Source organism: Sabethes cyaneus, chromosome 3, assembly GCF_943734655.1.
Source record: "Sabethes cyaneus chromosome 3, idSabCyanKW18_F2, whole genome shotgun sequence".
NCBI lineage: Eukaryota > Metazoa > Arthropoda > Insecta > Diptera > Culicidae > Sabethes > Sabethes cyaneus.
The window spans coordinates 249,677,778-249,704,354 of NC_071355.1; the positions used below are offsets into that span (position 1 = coordinate 249,677,778).

At 38.3% G+C, this 26,577-nt stretch overlaps 1 protein-coding gene across 2 annotated transcripts in view; it reads left to right on the forward strand.

Annotated features, from left to right (window-relative positions):
* Positions 1–26,577, forward strand: part of LOC128744743 (tRNA-dihydrouridine(16/17) synthase [NAD(P)(+)]-like) — a 113,037-nt gene that overhangs the window by 53,981 nt on the left and 32,479 nt on the right. For both annotated transcript variants that reach the window (XM_053841953.1, XM_053841954.1), the window contains one exon: positions 20,174–20,449. The gene's annotated coding sequence lies outside the window, so the exon portion shown is untranslated. The remainder of the gene's footprint in view (positions 1–20,173; positions 20,450–26,577) is intronic.

Below are 26,577 nucleotides of genomic sequence, written 5' to 3' on the forward strand. Positions count from 1 at the left end.
AAAATTACTGTTCATTGTCGTTTGTCGTACTATGACGAAAAATAAACGGATTCAAATAGCCAATTGTTAAATTCAACGAACAAAATGTGTTACGAGCAGAGAAAATTACCGATGGGCACACCACACCCTATATTTTATGGCTTGTCAGTCTATAATAAAAAATAGCAAAAAACCTCAATAAAAACTAGGTGAATAGCAGCTGGGAACAGAGATATTTTCTGTCTAAATAAAGTGGAAACAATAATCTCTAATAATTAACAAGAATCTGGATAAAATTATAAAGTTTACGGTCGTGGACAGGTGAAATAATTAATCAAAAATTCTATTTGCACTTACTAAGCTTGTGAGTAAATAAGTATAGCTAAATAATTATATATTGAATGAAATTTAGGTAGAAACCAGTTGCGGAATAAATTTAGGAAATCCGTTCTGCACGAGGCAGGGCGAAAAACTTATAATTGTAAGTAAAATATAAAACAAATCCACGTCTATTATCAGAATCTAATAAAACTATTTGCAATTTGAGCTGCATATTATTGATGCTACAAAAAAGTGTAATCTTTAGGCCGAACAAAATGTTATGTTGGAAGCGTACTTAGTACTAAACATCACTAACCAAAAAGCAAAAGTCATTTTTGATTACAATTCCATCTGGTTATTTCAATTAAGTCTCCAGCACAATTTCAAACTTTCTGTACCATTTCGTGAATCGTGACGTCAAATGTACAACTGCATCGCATTCGTATAGCATCCTTATTCGCAAGCCTTCCATTTGCATATCGCAGTCATGTCGTTGGTTGGTTGGGTCGTACACACTGCACTCACTGTAGGTGCATTTACCTTGAGTGCTGTTGTTCACAGCACGGTTGAATGCTCGTTTTGGAGTAAAAAAATTCGAAACGGTAAGGCTGCGAATTGTGTCTGCACAACAGCCAGCGCCAGCAGCAGCGGTGCCGAATGCAATTTGGCGTAATTGAGTGTTCACTCTCACTATTAGCTATCAGTTGTAGGGGAATTGCACCGTTGTACGGGAAATGGAACAATACAAGAAGCGGTGGGTTTTTATTCAACCCACCTACAACAGTTCTGTGTTTCCTGATCGATTCAAAAAGTGAAGCATTAGGCGGGGGGCGTACAATTTATGTGACGTTTAATTTTTCACGAGTTGCAAAACGTAGTGATTTCCATTTCTAATCTAAACTCCATTTAATCAAACACCGAACGCTAAATGGAGATGCGTGGTTATTTGACGTTTCTAAGTAACTTACCGCATGTTAACTATAAATTGTTTTAACAATACTAAATATCAGATCAGAAATTTTCCACCGCCTGACAATTTGGAAGCACTTAAAAGCCTTCAATCATCGTAGCGTTGAAACGTTTCCCTTAATTTATCCAACCTTTCGCTTCGTTGAAGCTTAATTCGGATGAACGCCTTTTCTGATTGGTGCGGAGAGCCGGATGCAACTACAAGGATCAGTAAAAGCAACAGGAAGAGATGAAACTCTGGCTTAAAATAATCTTCGCACGAATTTTCCCAGTGAAAGTGTTATACGAAAACTGCATCACTTCTTCTCTTGTGACACTTTAACCCTTCTCCAGACTGTGTGCAAGTGCCAGCAAATGCCAACGAAATGAGTTTCTTCTCGGATCAACATAAATATCGCACCAGCCACAAAAAAAACAGACCAAATACAACGGATTTCAAAAGAAGAGAGGTTCTGACGTTGAAGTGCTGTGAAAAGCTTTGGCTTTGGTGGTGGCAAATCTAGACGAACATTAGCACGTACTTTCGACGAGGGACAAAACGAAACTAGCTAAATCCGTCGAGAAAGTATTGGAGCTCGATTTCGGACTGCGTCGCCATTCATCGGTTTTGATTCAACTGCTAGTGTATGCAGATGAGATACTACTAGCTTGCTGGATGGTTAAAATTTCAAGCACGATATCTGATAAATCTTTGATTTATTCCGCTGTGGTGAGGTTACGGTCGAGAACGTGCCCGCCATACCTTCGGGTCGATCTAGGACGCCAGCAGTGCATGTGTAATATTTTTTGCTGTACGTTACGTTTGAATTTATGCCACTAGTCCTTATCTACGCTAATCCCGACTCGAGCTAAACCCTAGTCAAACATTAAATAGTAAGTCTAATTGCGGCGTCACGTAATAGTGCCCCTCTCCCCGTGGAGGAGTTTGCTCAAGGACAAACTGTGGACGTGGCTTGTCGACTATTTTAAGACAGAAACCTCATAATGAAGCTCTAAGTAGTGCTGTCCAGACAGAACGACGACGACATATGACAGGTGATGTACCTAACAGCAGGGTCGAAGGATGGAACAACAGACACAATGTGAACCTATTAGAAGTGTGGGTTTTTTGATGAATACCAAAATAGCATCGGGTTGGACTGGGAGTTTGGGCGATTGCTCTTCCAAAGGCAGCCAGTGGTGCTGCAATTAACGTTTTGTTATTCCCTCCTAGTTGGTCTGCCATTTGGCGACGAACCAGCAATATCGTCAGCCTTACTTGCCGAAAATATTCGTTTCATTACAGGTAAAAACAAAGACCATTCATCTCCATAATATTTGCACAACTTTACTTTTTCGAAAAATTGTATCTCAAAAACTGAAAATTATACATATCAAATATTTTCGCAATCACAAAGCTCCAGGCAAATATTTTTACTAAAAAGCTCAAATACCTTTCATTTGGTTCCAAAATCGGTTCAGTGATTCAAGAGTTATGAATTTCAAAAAAAAAGTGAATCCACATATTCACATCTCAAAACCAAAACAGGAAAACATGGGAGAAAAATAGAAGAAAAACTATCATAAAAAAAGCCAAACGAAAGAAAAATCATGACTTGATTGGAGGAAACAGGAAACATAGAAAGATAAGAAGAAAATAGAAGAATAAAGGGATAACGAGACCAAGAAAGGAAACTGGACAGAAAAAGCAATAAACGAAAAAGAAAAGAAGAAAAATGAGACATATGGGAAAAACGGGAGAGAAAAGAGAAAGAAAAGAAGAAAATACGGGAGCAGAAAAACTGAGAAATGTGAACAGAAAAACAGACAAATGGAGAAAAAAAATAAAAACGGAAGACAAACGGGATAAAACGAAAAACGAAACGTGACGGAAAACAAAAGAAAAGCAGAACATAATAAGAGGAAGAACTGAACAGGAAGAAAACAAAAATAAAGAAAAGAGTTAAGGGGAAAGAAAACAAAAAACTGGTACGACTGGTAAGGGGGAGAAGCGGGCCTGAAGAGACGAAAAACGGAACAGAAAAGAGAAAAACAAATGGGAAATGAGGGCCAAAAATATTTTCTTAGGAAAAAGGAAAGAGTGATAAACAAAAAGAGGAAATAGCGAGTAGAAAAAAAGGAAAACACGGGAAACGAGGCATGAAACGCAAAATGGAAGAGAAAAAAAAATGAGAGACAAAAAAAGAAAACGGGACGATAAAGTAAAAAAGGAGCCAAAAATAGAAAAAGCGTGACAGAAAATTAGAAACCAGAGGCATCTAAAAGATAAAAAACGGAAATGACGGAGCACGGAAGAGAAAATTACAAAAATTGAGTAAAAACTTAGAGAAAAGAGGACTGGAAATCCGAAAAAATAGGGTCGGATATAAAGAAAACGATAGAAAAAGAGGAAAAACGGAAGGAAAAAGGAGAAAAGTGATAACAAAATCCAAGAAAACGGTACGGAAAAGAGAAAAAATAGGATGGGACCGGGCATGATTCGTGTTGGATCCTATAAACGTCTTTGTTTCATTACTTTTTTTGTTCCGTCCTCTAGGTTAATTGTAAAAAGCTATCGTTATAAAAAATTAAGTTTTATATGCCTGACCTCAATGAAGGTCAAGTCAAGGCAAAACACGAGGTTGGTCTATTCCATAGGAACGGAGTCTTCTCCCGAACACCCGCGATGATTTTCCTTATCCAGTGATTGGAAATGAAACTTGTAATAAAAACCACATAATTGCTACATCTATTATAAATCGATTGGTATTCAAACCATCAAAATCCATTCATAATTGGCAATGCTATCAGCGTTCAAAATCTTTCTTTTTTTCGTGACGCTCGCATTTTTTGATTTTTCTGGAATGTACCAGCTACCTTCCTGAGAGACGAAATCCTGCGTCAAAAGACCCAAGTGTATATAAAAGCTTATAGCAGCGAAAGGAACCGTGCGCTCTTTTGATAGAGATGGCCAATTTGTGGTTGTGTTGGTAGTTTGTTTTCTCCCAGTGTCAAAAACTCTACAACAGCACAATGGAAAAACCACCAACAGCAACAACAAATCGCGTGTGCGCAAAGGGTTTTCAGTAAGGTGCATAAGCGCGTAGTAATCAGAGTTTACTTTTTTTCACTTTGTGTGATGTCAGCAATCTCTATATTGCTGACGGGCTCTGCCCGTAGCCAACCTGACTTCTTTGATATTTATCGGTGGTTTATTTACATAAACATAGAAGATGAAGACACAATGCCTACGGATTTTAATATGTTACGGAAATTTGACAGAAAACCCATGGAAGAGCATGGCCTTTAAAATCATAGACAAACAGGCGAAACACTGGCGACAATTCCATCGTCTATGCCAAACGCCTCTTACTTTTTAAAAATCTTCATGGCCATCGTATTTCAAAAAGTCAATTACATTTTAGTACTGATACTGATAAATAATTTTAATTAATCATATTCTGTTGTCAATAAGTTGGTAAGAATTACGTTTTACCAGGCCAATATATAAATATAAAACGTGTCACGCACTATAGATTGTGCTGATCTTGTTGAAAAGTTTTTTGAAAAACAAAAATAATTCACAATAAAGCTTCAGCCTTCCCACCCGGAGCAAACCAAATAAACGACTTTGTTTACGTTTCTTATTTTCCGCGGTAAACAGCAGCAACATAAAGCTTCAGTGTTTATCTGAATATTTATTGAAGGTCAGATGTATTAATTCAGATTATTATCAATCATTCATGATTGGTTTTATTTAAAAAGAGCCAGATTGTGTTAAAATGTTTTAGGCCTGACATAATCTTATGATAAATGTATGCCTCGGAAATTTGGTCCATTATTCTCTCTGCTTTTGCCACTAAATGGGACTTCATATACGGTATGCCAGCTGCTACCACATTAATAATTATGTGCCAATATAGGATAATTGCAAGAAGGGGCAAACAATGATTTGCTTTCTGCATTTATTCTGCGTCAATATTCTGAAACTTTCCCAGCAATCTTATTAAAATGGATGGGCAAAAAATTTCGGTTTCTCATATGGAACATATGTAAGATGTAACTAGCAATTTCCTTAAATCAGAAATCCGGCTACCAAACTGTACCTTAAGATAGATTGTGGATGGGAGACGGTTTCCTGCTACTAGTCGGTTCTATTTTCTCTAGTGAAGAAATCTCATTCGTTGGGTAAATATTGCACCGAGATCCTGAGCTGAAATTTCCACAATTGAATGTAGAATCCAGTTGCTATTCCAATTTGAGAGCCCGAAACTCCGGGGGCTTTCTCGTTACTGGTTACTGGCTTTCACGTAGGTATGTATCAAAAGAACAAATATTTTCTCACAAAATAGTGTTGTTCGATGCGTGAGTCCGCTTTGGTAGAATGAAGACAACCAGCCAGGGTGCTACCAGCTGAAACAGTTGAACTGTTTACAGAAGCAATTTGCTTTTCCGGTCGTTTCCTGTCGCTGACTACGAGCCAACAAGCGCACATTCAATCGCACGGATGTATGGCGTCACCCAAGTACGTATCAATAAAGCGTTCAAATTGAGCATTTTCAAAGTAGAAAACAAATATTTCGCCAGCAGCATTGTTACCCCTGTGTGCTGAGCAATGAAAAGGCTTCCACTGTATAGAATATTAGGAGCCAGCCGTCCCTAGGCGCGCCCGACTTGTGCATTTATAGTGCGACAATATTCAGCGATGTGTATCCGCATCAGCAACAATGAATGCCAACAAGGACGAAAGGTTGGTCCCTTGGCGAGAAAACTCCGCTGCTGCCGCACCGGATGATGTGGCTCACTGAATGCAGAGAAATGGGTTCCAAATGGAAGATGGCCAGCGGAGAGTTTCGAAATTTTCCACATACACCGACAGCGACATGGTCCATTGCTGCAAAGGAACATTAGTGAGTGCGCTATGTAGTCCTTAGTCCGTAACCGTACGTAGCAGTTCACTGAGCGGGCAAAAGTTTGTCCGGAAGCGACGCAATGTATATGTACACTGCACTGGAGGAAGTAATTGCTCCACTTTTGCAATATAGTTTTAAATTTGTCCGACTTTAAAGACGATTATAATTTCAGGCTAGGTTAATTTTTTTCTACAATTTTCTTTTTTCGGGACCAGTTCGTAGGACGTCAAACATGGCCACGACTGTTGGCAAAAAATATCTGCAAAATAAAAGTTACCAGCTGCGCTGCTTGCAAAACAGGATGAAACGAGCTCGGATACACGGAACGCGTGATTTATAGGCAATTAAAGTGCGTTCGGTTGGTTCGGTTGGAAGTGATAAGTTGCCGCATCGCAATATAGGCTTTGAGATACAATTTATGAAGAGCAAAACAGAAATTGGCCTTGAAAAGAAAAAAAGACGAGTTTGATTGTGACCATAAATCAATTAGTAATAACATCTGATCGTAAAACTCCGTCGGAGGGTGTTAAACGAAATAAACCTCACAGGCAAAAAAACTTCAACTCATTTCTCAACTGTTATAAAGCAGTAAATCAACGTCAAGTGCAGTAATCCACGTTAAGACCCTCAATCAAAACCTAATGACAGAGAAAATACTTCCCGGGATACTTCAGAACCGGACTCGTTCAAGTATCGTTCAAGTTCAAGGTTCTGCCGTTGAAAATAGAACAAACCTGTACAAATTTCTAAATGTTTCTAACCCGGGTGAAACGGGTAAACATTTGCATACCGAATCGTTTAACTTTTAGCGGGGGGCAAGCCACTCGGAGAATTCTATGCCGGAGTCTACTTTCCTGTGTTGACGACTTTTTAAAAATTCAGACAGGCCTAATGACGACGGTTTCCATTTATCCTGCTGTGCGCTGGGCTGTACTGCTCGGCTGGCTCGTGTGCCAGAGTGAAAACGCGAGCCACCTATAGCAGCTAGCTTCACGTCGCTATTGACCCGTAAAACACTATTGAATAGTAAGTTCAGTGTGGAACGGGTAGTGTAATGTATTCCGTTTTATACCTAACGGACACGGAAATAGGTGGTGGTGGGAAATAACCGTCCGGACAAGCTGTTGCATGGCATAGTTCCCGTTTCAGGAAAATTCTCCAACAACCACGGTAACAACTTGTGTGCGGTAGGCAGGTACCGCGGGGCGGGTGTTAATAATTTGCGGGTATTTCTGGCACTAGCCGCTCGGGCTGAAACTGGGTTGAGCCATTTATTCATCGCATGATTGAGCTTGGAGAGCTTTTATTATTTCGTGAAATAGTTAATACCATTGCAAGGTGAAATCCTCGCTATAGGGAATAATGTAAGATTACCCTACCGAATTTAGTAGAATGATTCTTTTTTCCTAGTTGCTCTAGTTCATTTACCATTCAGCGTATGGTTTCGTGTTCATTTATGATTTGCTTTCCTTTAAAAATTCGAGGGGAAATAAGCTACCAAATATTTATCTGGAATAAATTATGACCTCTATACTCTATTAAAAGTAATCAAATTAATGCAAATTAACAAAACTGCATGTGAAGTACCATACCAGTAAATATATTTATTGCATAACTAGCTAATTGCCCTATCTTATCCGGGATGTCTCTGTAACTTGTACATATCCTATTATAACGAAAATCCTCATAATAATGCAAGAAACAAAAGACGGATTTCACGCCAACTCGACCAAAGGTTGGACTCTCTCAGAATTCAATGAAGCATTGTGAATATAAAGAGTTCATGTAAATCAGTAACTTTGCATACTAAGTTTTTCCTAAATTGGTCTAGACTAACTTTTGGAAAGGGCTCTCGTTTTCTTAATTTTTTATCTCTAAAAATATAACTCGAAACCTATAGGACCTACAAAAAAACGATGTGTGAGTGACTTTTAGAAAATATTCTGAATTTTCATAAAAAAATACTGAAAAAAATTAAAATTAATTTCTACACTGAAAAAAACCATTTTAGAAATTTAAATCGATATTCTTTTTCTTTTTTTTTTGTCATCTCAGAAATTGATGAATTTTTTTTAAGATGGATATTTATGTGGCCTATAAATCTTCCATACATCACAAAATGTGCATATTTAAGGGAAAAAAGTTTTTCTGACAAAAACTTTTTCATGTCCATACGGAAGAAAATACCGTTTTATTCAGTGTGTACTCAGTCCCCGCTTTCCTGTCTTCCGGCTACTTGTGCAACTGCAACCGGTCTAAATGCAAGAGAAACGCAACCTCTTCAACTTATTTGGACCTTCCCCCATTCATGGGGACCATCCAACCACCCCCTCCCCCCCCGTCTTTTTGTAAACCTCCCCCCTAGCGCTGATTCTCTTATGTCAAGGAACCTGTATTTGGTAGAAAACGGTTAAGGCGTTCTGGAGTAGTGTTGGAACATACAACCATAGAAACTCACACTCGCTTTTATGATCATACTAGCTGATTGCCCGATCTTGCTCTTACCCCTTTGTCTCTCACTCACTTATACATCTCTTATTGTAACGACAATTCCCATAATGCAAGAAACGAAACACTTTTTCTTCATTTGAATGTGTCTACTTCCTTTGTCAATTCCTTTGTCCTGTTGTCCCCCGAGTCTTCTTCTTGGTAATCACTATAAATCGGCGAAACCTTTTTTACGTTTTTGAGCCTACCCTGGACAAAAGACTCCACAACCCTCTTATGAAGCGTGCGAGGTACTGCAAACTCCACCAACACTGGTGGGTTGAGTTATTTTTAGACACAAATTGTGCCCGCTCCTTCGTCGTATTGTCGTCAAACCACCGAACGAACGGTGGAATAGATCAACCTCTTGTTTTGTCTTGACATTTAGTGAAGTCAGGCATATAATCAAATTTTTTATAGCGGTAGTTTTTTACAATTAACGTACGGAACGGTAGAAAAAAGTAATGAAACAAAGACGTTTATAGAATCCAACACGGATCAGGCCTGGTCACATTCTGCTTTTCACTTCTATTTTTTTCTCTTTTCAGTTCGTTTGTCTTCTTTACTGTACCATTTCCTGGTTTCGGTTTTTTCTCTTTTTCTATCATTTTCTTTTTTTCCTGCCCCATTTTTCTTATTTTCAATGCGGCCTTTCTCTTGATTTTTACTTAATTTTTTTGTAATTTACTTTCCCGTGCTCCGTTATTTCTTATTTCTTATTTTCTGTCACGTTTATTATATTTTTGGCTCCTTTTTCTCTTTGTTCTTCGGTTCCTTTTCTATCTCCCACTTTTTGTCTGTTCCATTTTGCCGCTCTAGCCTTGTTTTCCGTTTTTTCCCGTTTTTCCACTTTGTCTATGCCGTCTCCCGTTAATTTCGCTTGGTTTTCCTTTTTTCTGTCCGCTGTTTCCTATTTCCGCTTATCACCCTTTCCTTTATTTTCCTCTTTTCTGTTCCGTTTTCGTCTCTTCGGACCTGCTTCTCAGTCTACCCCATATCAGTCTCATTTTTTGTTTTCATCTGTTCAGTTCTTCCTCTTATTATGTCCTGCTTTTCTTCCTTTTCCGTCTCATTTAGTTTTTTGTTTTATCCTGTTTGTTTTCCGTTTTTTTCTACACTTTTCTCTTTTTTGTTCACGTATTTTCTCATTTCATTCTCCTTCATTTCTATCCCGTTTTCTCGTTTTTTATTACTTTTTTTTCATTCTCTCATTATCTTGAACTTTTTTGTTTCCGATTTCCTTATCCTTTTTCCTTCTTTTGTCTCATCCTTCTTCTTTTCTGTTCTGTTCTATCTCTCTTTCTGTCCAGTCTCCTCTTTTTTGCCTCGCTTACCCTTTTCTCCCACTTTATTCTATTCTTTTTTGTCTCTTTTTATGGCCCCTCTTCCATCCCATTGAGTCCCATGATTTTTCTTTCGTTTTGTTTTTTTCATGATAGTTTTTCTTCTTTTTCTCTCTCGCGTTTTTCTCTTTTTCTCTATCTTTTTACCTTTGTTATACTATATTACCTTTGTTATACTATAACAAAGGTTTAAAAATTGGTCGAAAAACACGAAACGGATCCGAGGCCCGGAGGGCCAAGTCACATATACCAATCGATAGGGTTCGACGATTTGAGCAATGTCTGTGTGTGTGTGTGTGTGTGTGTGTGTGTATGTATGTAATGATTTTTTCTATCGCCTGTTTCTCAGAGATGGCTGAACCGAATCGTTCGCTATTACTTTTGTTTGAAAGGTATTATTGTCTAGTAGATCACTATTGAGTTGTTTCGTGACACGACGTTTCGTTTAAAAGTTATAGACAAAAATGTGAAAAATACGTGACTCGGGTTTCTCCAGAACTACACGACCGATTACAACGATCTTAGCATCAAATGAAAGCCCTTATTAAAGCTAAATTATTCAGGATTTTTTAATTGAAAACAAACAAGTAGTTTAAAAGTTATGCTTAAAAAATCTGTTTTGACAAGGTAATAATTATCGCCTGTTTCTCAGAGATGGCCAAACCGATTTATGCGCTATTAGTCTCATTTGAAATATAATATATCCTAATAGATCACTATTGAATGATTTTTTGATTGGACGTTTAATTTGAAAGTTATGAGCAACCGTATACATCACACCAAAATTAACAATAATTTATAATGATTTTAACCAACATAATTTACCTAATTTCAATTATTTTAATATCAAACGAGAGGTTTTGACACTACGAATATATATGCAAAATTTCATAAGAATTGGTGGTACCGGTCAAAAGATATTAACCCTCGACCACTCGCGCCAACTTTTGTAACACGGTTACTCGCGCGCACAATAGACCAAACCAAAGAAAACGTGTGCACTAGAGTTTTGACTGGGAAAACTTGGTTTTAGGTTTGTCGAACCTTTGGAAGAGTTTCTTGAAATTGAAAGTTTTATCGTCTGGTGCAATTTAAATTTTGATTAATCCCCTTAAAAGTGAATTAAAAAAATATTTTTCTTCATTGTCAATATAACACATTGATGTGTTCTGCAAAGTTATAGAGCATATTATTTCAAGAAACTTTGCTAAAGACAGTAACCTTCTATCTCTGCAACGAAGATAGGAATATCTTATTTATTGTATACAAATTTGTAAAATCAGTTTTTCTATTTTTGCTCTTTTTGTAATTGTTGTATGACTTTTTCATGTACTACAAAATTGTACAAATAGTAAAAATACACAACTTTGCTGAAAATACTATACCTGTATGTTTGCTTGTTTAGGAACTGTAGAACTTTGATTATACGGAATACCCTAATTTTGACTCCGAATTACTTGACTACCAGCAGACGGATAAATTTTAAACATTTTACATTTGCTGATAGTTTTGCTGCATACATTTCCCAACAATTTCAATTATTAATTGATTAAATAATTATGATATTTTGCTCACAATAAGTTTGTTGAAGAATATACGTTTGTTAAACAACGATTTGTAACTTTATAACAATATGGCGTTGAAAAACCTACACATGTTGTATAAACTACAACAGCGTGAGTAGCCGAAGGTTAATAAAAATTGATTAAAATTATTCAAGAAAACTCTATTGATATGATTCAAATAGAATGGCATTACAGGAAACTATGCATAGTTCAAAAACCTATAAACTAGACCTTTACTAGACAATGTATATGCTAAAGCATAAGATTTCCTCTTACAACTTACTTTTATTTGCACTTACTCAGATTAATAACAACTTACTTATCCTTACTCAGCAATTTCACGAAAAAAGGATTTATCAAAATTTTAAAGTGTTTCTATTTTGTTCAAATTTTGTAAACTTATTCAATTTTCAAAAATTTTATGTAAACCAACGCACTACGTAACGATAACCAATAGATGAATTATGTTACGAAGATGTGTCGATTTCTATCTCAAATAGTAAGTAAGACCGTATAACAAAGGTTCTTTTCACCACTAGGTGGATTAAATCGGGTTTTTACAGTTTTTGTCCGGTTTGAATTGTTGAAAACACGAAATTGGTCACATGAACCAATCGATAAGGTTCGACGAATTGAGCTGTGTGCGTGTGTGTGTTTAATGCTTTTTCTCTATCGCCTGTTTGTTCTTCAGAAGCAAAAGACGGACTTCCTCTATTTATTTATTTTTGAATTTAGTGGGAAATTGTGAATGTGCTTAGAATTGTGATTGTGAACGTGCTTTGGTGAGAAACTGTTTGCTGTTTGGTTTATGAGATGGGAATCAGTGGACTAAGTAAATATTCAGGAAAACGGAAATATCCCGGCCAGAACTCAAAAGACGTTATCAAGAAAAGTTTATGATTTAAAGATTGGAAATTGACAAACAAGAATTTTTTTTATAACGATGGTTCTACAATTGATGGAGGGACGTTAGGGGAAAGTATTTAAAAAATTTTTTGGAGTGGATGGGAGAGAGTGGTAAGGAAGGGAGGGGGAGGGGTAATTGGCAGCTACGCTTAACAAGTTGTCGTTGTGACTCCTACCTTTTGTCCAATGCTGGAAGGTGCATGGGTCGAACCAAGCTATAATCAGAGATTATAACCAGATTTGAACCCACAACACCCAGTGCAAGCCTTCAGTAAACGCAGACAAATAATAATTATAATGAGCCCAATCAAGCGAACCGACCAACCCACTCTTAACGCAATGGCCATCAGTAGCAGCACCTCTGCAAATGTCCATCAATTTGGGAGCTATCACCATCAAACGGTGCGATGCAATTCCCTCGGGGGCAATATCCAGTGATAGGCTACTGCTGCAGTGTGCACCCCATCCCTAGGGAACGATACGATAGCGTCCAGTAATGACGACTAAATTCGACCCAGAGATTGCAGGCCAACATCGGGAGCGCTGTACTGTAGGTAGTACCTATAATAAACACACTCTCTCCTAATTGGCTTCATTTATGTAGAGAATTCCCTAGAAGTAATATCGAACTGTGGAATTTCCCCTTCAATAATGCTTGGACACGTTCGGCCGGAATGTTTGACTGTAAAAGTAAAATTTGTTGTCACGCTAGAAAAAGTTCAAGTAAATGACATTTTCATTGATATTAGAAAACAATCACGTGCAACATATGCTGCTCTGCTATACCGAGCTCGTTTGTTACCCGACAGCGGGTTGTCACTCGCATTTCGCTGGAGAAAACAAAACACAAACTTTTCGGTATAAACGAACAGTAAAAATTGACTATATTTTACACTGCTGTCCTGATGCATTTCGTAGCAACCAACGGTTGCATCTGTTCGCCGTCATCATTCATCATCGGCGTGAGCGTGGACAGAAAAACTTTTTTTTTTGTTCAGATGGGATGAGATTTGGCCACACCCTAATTGTGAGCCACCCCCAACCCAACAACCATCGTCCGTACTGCAATCCGGACATGCATCCACCCAATACCGTCCATTCCGGGGACTGTTTCCGATCGTGTGCCCACAGCATTGTTGCGCAACGAACCTATCGGAATAATGGGAGCAATGTTTGGCTCGTGGTAGGGGTGGTGTTTAATTTGCTCTTTTATCGAACATATAAATCGAAAACCGATGGAAAAGCAGGGCAATGGCAATACGAACAACAATGGGAGTGCCACCGTAAAGCGAAAGGTCTTGCATCGTGTTGTCGAACAACCAGCTAGTATCGGTATCCGTTCCGAGCGGTAATAATCCAGCGATTTACCCTGTTGATTTTATCCAGATTCGACGGCACAAAAACATCGGAGCTTATCGGATGAAGGCTGCTGACTTTTGTTGCTGGTGTTGTTGATATTGTCCGACTGTGTCACCACCACGCAAGCTTCCTTGGGGGGCGCTCGTGCTACTGGCTGTGCTGTGCACTGCTGTTTACCTACCGGGCGACGGTGAATGGCCTGGCCTGGCCTGTCCTGGCCTGTCATGTCCGATCGATCAATTATTTAGCGTCGAACCGCGTCTGTGCGTAAATAAAATTGAAAATACTTTAAGCCGGACTCCGAAATGAAACTCATTAATTGCATCGCGCGACCCAGCGGCTGGCCGGGATCGTTGGGTCGGAAACGGGGTTTGGGAAATTGAATTTCAATTAATCAAACGATGGAAGAACTGGTGAAGTTGAATGAAAACATTTATGCACAATTGATATTCCGATGAAATGTGGCTACCAGAGGGAGAGAGACAGACAGAAAAAAGGCCAAAAAGGTTGAACACAATAAATCCGCTCGATCGAAACGATGTGCCGGTTTCGGGACCAGTGATTTATTTTAATGTGTTAAAAAACCTTAATATTAATCATTGTAATTGTAATTTTTAAAGCGTACTAAAAACCCGAATAATAAATACAAAAGTCCTCACCTCACCAGCGATAAAGGCTTATTGAATCATGTTGATTAATTTGTTAGGTATACTTAATTTGATTGAAATATTTTTAAAAAAAATTCTATAAATCCAAAACGTAAAATCCACTGTAGAAAAATACGGGAACCGCCCATTTGGCATAATCATAAGAGGTCACTTGGCATAACCGTCATTCGGTAATAACCGTAAATCCTCAAACATCATTCTTGGTCGCTTTCCAGCACTTTGCCATATGGGTAGCCCCGCGATATGATTGATAGTTTGTGTTTTTAAATATCTTAAATAATAAAAGCCACTTTCCAGTTTCTTTGCTTGCACTTTAACTTTGTTTGAGCTGATTTAGCACTGTTTTTTTTTTTGCATTTTGCTTAGTTGATACAAGACTGAAACATTTTTGAGGACGTGAACACTAACTAGAAAAGTCAAGTTTTTGTTGATAATGTTGCGTAGTTCTTACGTAGGATGCTGGACTGAACAAAAGCATCGATTTTTATTTGCACTCCACGAACGTTCTGATAATGTACTAGCAACTTAATGTGATATTTGAACATCGATCAATGAAATTGTTTCATCCGTTTTAAATTGAAATATTTAAGTTGCTTTAGACTGTAGCGTGTTATAGCCTGCATAAGGTAACACTGAGAGTAGCTCAAGCATCCCCCTTTCTTGACTAAGGAGGGGTTCAAATGTTCTATCAGAACATGCTTCTTACCCGAAAAATGCACATTTTGGCTTTTAGTTGGCTGGATAATTCTCATGACTGGTTGAAATTTGTATGTGAGTCCCTCCTTCCAGAGCGAGGAAGAGTCTTGAACCACCATAGAAACATTTCTTGCTTTCAAAAACCTCCACATACTAAATTTGGTTCCATTTGCTTGATTGGTTCACGACTTATGCAGAAATTTCTGTTTCAATTATGTGAAAGCCCCTCCTCCCAAATGGGGGAGGGGTCTCGATCCTCCATTGAAAAAAACCCTGCTTCCAAAAGCCTCCACATGCCAAATCTAGTTCCATTTACTTGATTAGTTCTTGAGTTATTTAGAAATGCTAGAGGGCGTACTCTACTTCTAGTAGCGAAAGGGAACGTGCAGTTTGCTGATAGAGATTACTAATTTGTGGTTGTGTAGTGGCTTGTTTTCCACCAGTTCGAAAAACACTACAACAGCACAGTGAGAAAACCACCAAAAGCAACAACAAATCGTGTGCGCAAGGGGTTTCTTGTAAGCCGTATAAGTGCGTAGTAATCAGAGTTTACTTTTGTGACCAATTAGATCTTAAATGCGTAACCTATGGTGAGTAATTAATTAAATATAATTGCCTAAAAGTAGGTTCAGTTCCAAATTAAATTTTATGTTCATTTTCAAATCCGTGTTTAAGTGAAATTTCAAAATCAATTTTAAACCCCTTTTAAATTCCGATTTTAAGTTCAATTTTAAGTCTACTTTCATATTCAATTTCGATTCCAGGTTCAACTCTAATTTTAAGTCAAATTCTCAGTTCAGTTTCTAGTATTTGCCAATTCGGCAATCAATTTGCCTGATTCAAACATTCATGTCTCATGAATCAAACAACGTAGAGCAAACAGTCTCTTGTGTAAATTTTCTCAATTCTTAGTAAATTCACATCGGTAATCGGTGGATCTAAAAGTAGTTCGTCTCTTGCTCCTTTCCGCAAAAATGAATCATGAGACAATAGGCGAAAAAACAGGAAACCCAAGTAGCACACGTTGTCACAATTGAGTCGCAGCGGCTGATATGCGACAAATTTAAATGTAAAACTTCGGTTACAGTAACCTAAAATATAACAGTTGTGTAACCGAAATAGCGCAACTTATGTAACTAAATCTGGTTGCATTAACAGTTACTCAATAACCAATATGTAACATGTATAGTTACAAAATGGTTACTATTGAAGTTACACATAAACTGTAAATTGACTTTCAATTGATGGCAAATTAGTTATCTTGTAACTTTTATTGCATAGCGAAAATGCAGCAGGTTTATTATTTCAATCTATGGCTGTCAACGTCAAGCAGTAAATTTAACTGTTGAATATAGAAGAGTGTATAAATTATTATTTCAACACAAATTTTAATGCAGTTTCAAATTTATGGTGAAATGCATGATTCTAGCTTTGAAAAATTCACGCGCTCTTATTTAATATAGCTTTTCGTTACTTACTTCTTTGAAAATTGATGTTTTGTAAATCAAATATAAAAATTTAAATTTTAATTTTTTGATTTTTTAAATTTATTCTTAGCAATAATGAATTAGTGGAGCATTCACCTAGAAACCATTAAAAATCAAGTTGTTTTCGCTATCACTTCTATCACAGTAAAATTCATAGCCATTTTGCCTTTGGTTCTAACTACTACACCATCGTCCTTGAAGTTTTGTATCGTTTTCGGCATATTGCATGAAATGATTTTAAGCAGCCATTGTTCATTGTTCACATTGTTGATATCGGGAAAAGGTATTTTTTAGTGATTGTTGTGAAAAGAAAGTGTTAATTTAATATCAAAGAATAGTTTCAGTTTGAATAAAACAGTTACCACCAGTGTTAATCATAGAAGGTTACAGTTACATTCTAGTTGTACGTAACCTTAGCCTTCGACCTGGTTACGGTATCGGTTATACGGTAACCAATATTACATCTGTTGTAGTCACTTATTTCTTATGTCATCATTTCTAAGTTACACTGTAACCTATTTTCATTGCCGGTTTCGTTTCGATGTAACTTGATCGTTTTGACGTTTGAGAATAATCATCATTTGTTTACTTAATACCAATGTCTGGGCGGGGAAGATTCCAAGTACCATCAATTAAGTAAATAAACGCATTTACAAGAGCATTTCACAACCCGTGTACCAATTGTTTATCTTTACCATTAGCAATATTCTTCAGGTCTAGTTTTTCCTTAATCCGTTGTGTTTACAAGGAACAGTGAACAAATTGTTGCGAAAATGTTACTAGCCGACTTTTTTTGACTTCGTAACTGCTCGTAACGGAAAATTAACTGTTTTGCGACCAGCAAGTTGATGACAGTTTGGAAAAAGGTTTCATTTGTGTCACTTGATAACTATTTGGTAACTCGTAACTGAAAGGTGACTGTTTTGCGACGACCAAGTTGTTGACAGTTCGAAAAAAAGGTTTCAATTTGGTCATTTGGTAACTACCTGGTAACTTTTTGAGATTTTTGTCACTAGAAAACTAAAAAGTAACTATTTTTAATTTTATGTAACCTAACTCGTTACAAGTATCTTAATGTAACTGCTGTGCAACCTTTTTGTATTTTTTTATTTTTATGATTAGTTACAAGTGCTACTTGGGAAGAGCATGAAGGAAAACGTGTCAAAAATTGAACAAACGGGATAGAAAAGAGGACAAACGAAAGAAAAAAAATTGATAGAAAGGGAGGGAAAACGGTGCATAAAAAATAAAAAAGTGGAAAAGAAGAAACGACAGAATCACACAAAAGACAAAAACGTAGAGTGTGAACAGTAAAAAATGACGAACGGAAGAAAATAAACAAATTTAACAAAAGAAGGAAAACCCTTAACGAAAACGAGCAAGAATATGAGAATAAACTGGACAAAATGAGATGGCAAAGGAGGAAAAGAAAAGTTGAAAATACGGGAGCAAAATCAGGGGAAAACAGAGAACAGAAAAAGAAGAAAAATGAAAAGAAGAAAACATACTTTCCTTATCCTGCTGCGATGCGATGTCCATCAGGATTTAATGTGCATAATAATAGTTCCGCCAGCAAACTCGGTCCATGGCTGTCAGTCTCCGATTTGTAAGCACACGACATTCAAAAATGGCCAGTGCTTTCAAGTTCCCGTCGAGAATTGTTAACGTTGGGTCCCCTTAGAGGTAGAGGACCACCGGTCTTATTAGCGTTTTTTCCATAATACATTTGGTACGGAGGTGAAACTTCTCAGACCTTAGGGTCTGGTGGAATCCGTAGTAAGCGCGATTTCCGGCAAGAAAAACAGACAAACGTGATTGAAATGGAGATAAGCAGGACATAATAAGAGGAAGAATGGAACAAACGAAAAATGGGATAGAAAAGAAATAATGAAACGTAAAAAAGACGAAAAACAGGACAAGAAAAAAATCGAAATGCGACTAGAAACGAGACATGAAAAGAGGAAAACCGGGCCTGAAACCGGGGAAAACAGAGGAAAATCAGCATTAAATAAACCAGGGAAAGCGTTTCCTCTCACGGGTAGAAAAAAGGAAAAACGAGAGAGAGAGGAAAAGAAAAGAAATACGGAGCAGAAAACAAGAGGAACCAAAATGGAAAGAAGAATAACTTACCTACTTATTTGTCCATGTCCGACAGTACGGCAGAACAAAGGGATAAAATCAGAGATCGCCCAGACAGGCTCTCGTCTACAGCCCGGATGTTGTAGTCTAAGCTGCGTCGCCATGAGGCTCTTCTACGGGTCTGTCTCTTCTACGCTGTCCTTCGGATTCCAACCGAGTGCTTCTCTGCCGATCTCGTTCGCTCCTTTCCTCTAGCTATGTCCGATCAACTTCCACCTACGTTCACAAAAAGAAGAATAGCGAAAGAGAAGAAAAACCGATAGAGAACACGAGGAAAATAGGAGAAACAGGTCAAACGGAATTTAACAGGAGAAAAATGAGACAGACAACGGGCAAATGATTTATCCCAACAGGGCAAGAAAAAATAAAAATAAAAATAAGAACAAAAACAATTCTGTGTCGGAAAAGACGAAAACACGGAGCATCAGAAGTAAAACAAACAAGATAGAAACAAAAGAAAAGAAAAACCGCGAAAAAAAAGAGGAAAACGGAGGGAAACTGAGAGCAAGAAACCAACAAAAAGGTTCAGAAAAGCAGAAAAACGGAACAAAACGCGAAGAAACGAGACGGATTAAGAGAAAAAATCGAACAGAAAAGAGGTAAAACGAGTGACGAAAAATATCAATTCTAATTTCAAATAACATGCCTGTGCCTGTTTTCAGGTACGTGTATTTTCAGGTCATGTCATGTTTTTTTTAAATTTGCTTTTTTAGTTTGCTTTTTGTTTTCTAATTTTTTAATTTAACTTTTGGCGCTAGATATTTGACGTTTAAGTAAAATTTTGTCCTGATGTTTGACTGATAGCTTTCGATTTTCAGTATTTAATTTTTGACTGTTTACTTTTGATTTTCGTCTTTTGCTTTCAAAGTTTTGGCGCTGATTCATTTTTGATTTTAGTATTAGAAGTTCGTTTTTTTTATTTTGCTTCTGTATTTTAAGTTTTGACTTTTAACTTCAAACATTTGAATTTAATTTTTTTTATTCTTTGGTTTTCGACTTGTGACTTTTAACTTTTAACTTTTGTATTTTTTGAATTCCAACTAAAATTCTGTCTTTTGTGTTTCCTACTTTTGATTATTGGCATTACAGTCCAATTTAAACTTTAAAGTTGAATTTTAACTTTATTTTCAGTTCATGTTTAAGTCTCAAGTTCAAGTCCAATTCCATTCTCAGTTACAGTCCTAATACTGCTGGTTCGAACAGTTAAATCGACCTTTTGGATACAAAACTAGCATATATATCAGCAACTACAATTGCCGTTATAGCATTAAAACAAACCCCATTCCATCGCTTCAATGATAAACAATTTAAACCTTTAATTAAAACTATTCAAACATGCAATTTTCTATTTATTCTTTGCAGGATTTCCTCCCGTTTTGTTGTTCCGTGCCTGCGTACAACAGTTCCGCCAGGCCGCATAATTTATTAGAACCCGACGTGCCCTGAATGCCCGGTTAGTAACGGCAACGGCAACGGCAACGGCAACGGCGGGTCGCAACTACAATAGGTGGCTGGCGTGTTTGTTTGAAAGGAAAAAGTTTTGCTTTCATCCGTCTGTCTGTCGTCGCACATGCTGGCTGGTGCTCGTTAGACATCGTCGTCAGAATTTACCGGTGGTCTAAGGTGCTCTCCGAGGAGGTAAGTACATGCATATCATAGTTTTACTGATGGTGGCATGCATGGGAAAACTTGTTCTCTCAGTGGGACTCAGTCCGGTATAACGTGAGAAATATTAGTTCAAAAGATCTGCGAACTTCTCGGAAAACCGGACATGTTTTTAACAAATTAGCTTCATAAAATGTTAGAACACTTTGTTGTGCCAGACAAAAGCACCTTTCGTTTGGGGACAAGTCACCCGTCATCTAGCCAGAATTTCAATTTGGTTCATCTTCAAAGCGAATGTCGATAATAGATTGCTTGTGCTAGATCGTTTTGAATTGATAGTAAACTAGGTGGGTATATGAATTTCAAAATCGTTCTAAATTGTCACAAGCGATCCAGAGAGCGGTGAACACCTCCAACCGTGTATTGTTTATAAATTTCCGACGGTTTAAAGCTCTTTCCGTTTAAAGAACATTCAACCGCAAGTGCTGGCGGGTAATTTATCCGGTGAGGTTAACCGCGAAATACTCTGTCGGTTGGCTTTTAGTGTGTGTATGTGCTTGTCGGTGGCCTTTTGTGTTGCGCGGCTCAATTGTTGATGAATTGCTCTGTGTGTTAAACCACCTGGAGCTGCTGTGCGAAATTGACGGCTGAAATCGTTTCACGGCTGCAGCCGTAGGGTACCGTGATCTCGGGTGAAATCGTTCCGCTATATGCGATAATACTACAACTTTCCGATTTAAATGTAAACTGAGTCACGCAAAAACATTTGGGTTGCAAAATAATTTTGACTGATTTTAAAAAAATTTAAAAAGGTGATCAACTTCACCCAAATTTACAGTTTACTCCCCTGATCAAACATAACCTGGAAAGTCGTGACAATTGTGCTGAAATCCTGTTGCAGCAAGTAGAAACGCACCATGGTAAACTTCACTGTCGGAAATATGCAGCAAAAACATTCTTAACTACGAAACAATTCGAAAAGAATTTTTTATTACCTAGTGATTCTGAAAAACAAACGACATAATGGTGGATAACAAAAAGCAATTCCTAAACGTCATCGTGATGCAACCGATACGCCCCTGGTTGTGTGGCATCATCACAGTTCCCCTGAACCGTGACCGTTGTATATTCAGTCACCCATGGGTCCAATCAATACTGTACCATCGTTAAAAGCAGGACAGGATATGCAACTAAATGCCAGCCACCGTCCTGAATCTGCTGCTGCCGTCGTTCACGGAGGGACGAAATTACGACACACCTGTAAACAGCAGCACCGTGGTTTCCGTGGTGCTCTGACAGCGGAGGACAACATAAACCTGTACGTTCGGCCGTTGCCGAGATTTATCGGCACTCTCTTCCGCTAATGGGAAGGAGCATAATGGGGGCGGGCGAGTGTGGTTTCAGGGACTTTTGTCCCGCGCACGGGAGGGACTAACTTATTCCGTTTGTGAAGGCCAAATACGCCCCGATGCGCTCGGCAACAATCGGCAAACAGTGCGAGCACAATGGAAAGATTTATGGCCCGCACGCAGATTCCAGATAGACATGATGCGGAACTGAACAAATCAATTAGAATCACCGAGAAATTGCCGTGGAGCGCGATTGTTCAATGTCCTCGAATGGCAATCGTCGTAATGTGAGAACGCCAAGCTTCGATCTGTTGCGGGCGGAAAATTAGTGAATGATTTATGTTCCATGGCGCTGTTGAGTTCAACGGTTCCAGGCCACAACCTACCAGTGCCATATAGCTATGATCCTCTCGAATTGTTTCGACCGGACAGTTACCCAAGCATGCATAGTTGTTCATCAACACTTCCAACATTGGGAAGCACTTGGTATTCGTTAAAATTCAAGGCAAAGCCTTGTTGTAGCATTTCAACCTCGCCATTTCGTTTAGTTCTTTTGCGGTGAAAACATTTTTAAACGTCACAATGAATTCGTAATCCACTTGAACGTGTGAAAAGCAGGCCAATTACATATTCCCTAACAAGAAGAGTAGCGCTGCAAAAGGATCCTTTTTTCGCAACGATAATTTCCCCCTCAAGCGTAATTTATCTATTTATTCTGGTTTTCAGCACTCGAGAGTGCTGCATTTTGTGCAACAAGGCTGTAACAAGAAAAGGGGCAAAAGCGAATGACACTCATTCTCTCCCCTACCTGACAGTGTTTTTTTTCTATCCTTTCAAAACCCACTTATGTGCCAGTTATCATAAAAGTGGTAAGCACAATGCACCAGCAAACCAGCAACAGCAACAGCAGCTCGGATGGAGCATTAATAATGGAAGAAGACAGTTTTGCCGTGTACACATTCGCACACTTGAATACAACGTGTAGTAAAAGAACAACCACTTGACTTTTACATTCCCCCTCGGCCGGGCGGTCCGTTGGTCCCTGTACCCTGTTTCTGTACTTCAGCTAACACTAGTTGCAACATTTTTTTTTCACACGCCATGAAAAAGACGGGTGGATGAACTTTTCCAACTAGCTAGGAAAAGCCCCCAAAGGGACCGGAGCAAAAATGATAACAAACCGTTGCTGTTTCCGTTTGTCCCCCCGACGGACCTCTTCATCTAATGATTCGTAACTAGAAGCCGGTGTCATATCTTATATCGCTTCTTAGTCGGATGTAGTAGGAAAAAGTGCCGAAAAGAAACTTATAAATTTATAATGGCTTTTTGTTTGTGCTTTTATAACGGAACAGCACAATTGGGGTTCTCAACGGGAAGAAACGGCAGACAGTGAAATATTTCGATTCAGTATTCCTTTTGTTTGGTACAAGATTTGTGCATTTAATCAAACATGAATATGCCATTCTTTTTGTTTGGATCAAGTTCAATACGTCTTATAAGTAATTGGTCATGCATCTTACTATTTTTATCCTGCGCATTATACATGCTATGCGAACTGTCATCACAAATTTACATAAGATTGCTGGATTGCTGTTTTCTATTTTCTTCTTACTGTTTTCTATTTTTTGTCTTATGCTTTCAATTTTTATATCTTCTATTTTAATTCACATTTAATTTGTTTGTTATTTTTGGCTTTCTCTTTTATCTATTTTTTATTTTCCATTATTATGTTCAATTTATTTTTTTTTTGTTATCTCTTTTTTTTATTTTCTTATCACTCTTTTCTATAGTTTTATTTTCTATTTACTCTCCTATTTTTTACTAGCTGATTGTCCGATCTTACTTGGGGATCCTTTGTCCCTCAGCCCCTTGTACATCTGTAATTGTAACGAAAATTCTTATAATGCAAGAAACAAAACCCTTTTTCTTCATTTGAATGTGTCTACTCCCTTTGTCAGCTTCTCTCCTGTTGTCCCCAACCCATTTGTATATCTGTCTTCTCTCCGGTGCACTCAAGTCTTTTTTACACGGTTTGTCCTTTTCGATTACTCAAGAACGGTGCACTTTGGGACCATTTACAAAGTACGTGACGAATGTCGGGCCCCTCTAAAATGTATTGAGAAACAAATGAATGTTGTCCAAGTTGCCCCGTTCTAAATAATCGAAAAAACAAACCGTGTAACGAACCCATACATCACGCATAGTACAGTAGATCACCGAGTGCGACGACAATTTTGGGAATTTACGCGGACGTGCTCTTTGGGTCATTTACACGCGTAAGTTTGAAAACCGCGAAGATTTTTTCACGCGAATTTTGGAATTTACACGGTTCTGATTTACGCCGAACGTATCCTTCGCGTAAAAAGCGGGTTGTGCAACGGTAGGTTGGCCTTGCACCCACGCTCTTTCGATTGGTACCCGAAAATTTTACTCATTAAACTACTGCCGCCCGTCATATTAGGTAGTCTAATAGCTAATTTTGTTGTATTCTCCATATTCTGTCTTCTCCCGCATAATCCTCCCGTCGGCAACGCACTGCTTTGTTTCTATCGTACTGACCGAATAGATTATACTCTATCTTCTCAGCAATAGAAATATAGAACAGTCATACAAAATCGTCGATTGGGAAATGTGTAGCACGTATACGGGAATTGGGAAGAATAAAATAAAATTAGGTATTATACCACCTTATAATAACGGGCGGTACAGTAGTTTAGTGAGTAAAACATTCGGGTATCAACCGAAAGAGCGTGGGTTATATCGCCCCGGTGTTTACTGTATAACCCGCACTGCATGCTTATTAAATTTTATGCGTGCTTCTGTGTATTTGGTTTTGGTTTACCCTTCCTTCAAAGCTTGCTCTACTTTACTCACTCGTTCCTCATTGCCAGTACTATCCCATATTATAGCTGTCCCTCGCGAAGACTCAATGCGTTCCTTTAACCCTGCGTTGCTCGCGCTGTTGTATTTTGTACAACTCCTGTGACTGTGAACTGTTAACTTTATCTCGGTTTATCTCGGGACTCCAGCAATAAAGAAAATTACTGTTTTCAGCAAAGTTGATCCGCAGACCAAGATCTTACAAACGGTGGGAAAAATTTCTTAAGTTTTTCACCAAGTGGCATTAGTATTCGAATTCGACAATGCTGGATATTTTTCAAATGTTCAACAGTTTGGTATAAAAATTTATTATGTTTCCTAGACGAGGTTCAGAATAAGTTTTATCAATTTCTCAAAATTTGTAGTTCCATAAAGAGTTAAACAACGTACGTAAGCCACAATCAAACTTCCTTTGGTGATTTGTGCCAATATCGCATTTTGAATATTTTCGCGTGACTTGTATCACCAGGTAAACAAAATTGTTTACTTTCAGGACATCAACTTCGTCTAGGTTTCATCAAAATGTATAGTTTCTGACCTGTTGGGATGGGAAACCTCTGTACAATTTTTTCTAGGATTGAAGTAAACGGAATCGCAATATTCGAAATACACCGTGCTTATAATACGCTAAACTTTTCATCCAGCGAATGGCTGTGATGCAAAAAATAATAAATCCACTAAAACTATTTGGAGTGTGTGCTATTGCCCTTCTCATCTTAAAGTCTAGACTCGACATCACAAACAGGCTAGTAGCCCAAAACAGCCCAGTCATCCGGTGAACAATTTGAGATGATTGTGAGAATCTGATAAGAAATTATTCGCTCTCATGCGTGGAGCTCTTGGTAAGCGTTAATCGAGCATAGCGCTTCAACTAGGTTAAATTATTATTGCAGACATAGCATCTTTTGTTACTGTTAACATAACGGTAATTTGCTTGGTATCAGTTTCAACTCGTCTGAAGATAACAGATATTTATTTGTTTAAATGAGGACAGCTCCACAGCCAAGCTACAACGAATTATTGAAATCGATTATGTTGCCGCTTAAGCCGCTGCAGTGTACTAATTGTTGTTTGGCACTGTGCTGCCCCTATTATGCAAATTAATGCAAACAATCATTAGGGTGTAGGCCATTAATGTTAATACCAGTAGCATGAATTATCGTTCAACCGCAATTCGAGGAGCGTGCCAAAAGTGCTCATGCATGTAGTATTAGCGACACGTGCATAAATGTCACGTGCAATATATCTCATTGACAATCTGTTCCAATGAACAAGAGATTTTCCAGACTTCACCGTGTGACATCATTTATTTTCAATTATTTCAACCGGGAGTTCGAATCGGAAAACGACAGACTCTCATCAGTTCGCTGATTTTTGCACATTCATCATCGTTTATACGAATTCCCACACCGAGTTCCGACACACTCCGTCCGAGCGGAACAGACATTTTGTTGTGATTCGATATAATAAAAGCTGCCATTTGAAGCAACTGTTGTTATCGTCGATTTCGGACTGAATCAGACAGTCTGACTACTGACCTAGAGACCCCGGCGAAGCAATGATACAGATTACAAATAACCTAACCCTGCTTAACCGTATTTTTCCTTGCCGTACGACCGTACCCAGGACCAAAAAGGCCAGCCAAATACGGGGGGAAGGCTACAATAGAAACTGACAAAGAACAACCGCATACATAACCGGCTGACGCCTCACTCGGTGGTCAGGATGGTTTCCCTTAAGATTTGTAAGAAGCGGAAACCGTCCCGGTTTGGCGCGGCGGGAAGTTAGGGAGAAAAGTGGGTTGGTGAAATGTGAAAGTGTGTAACATTGCTCCCAACGCATCCGGTCCCAGCTTGAATAGGATTCCATCTGGAATGGAATGGATGAAAAGCTACCACGAAGGAACCGAGCAAAAGGGAGGAACGCCGCATA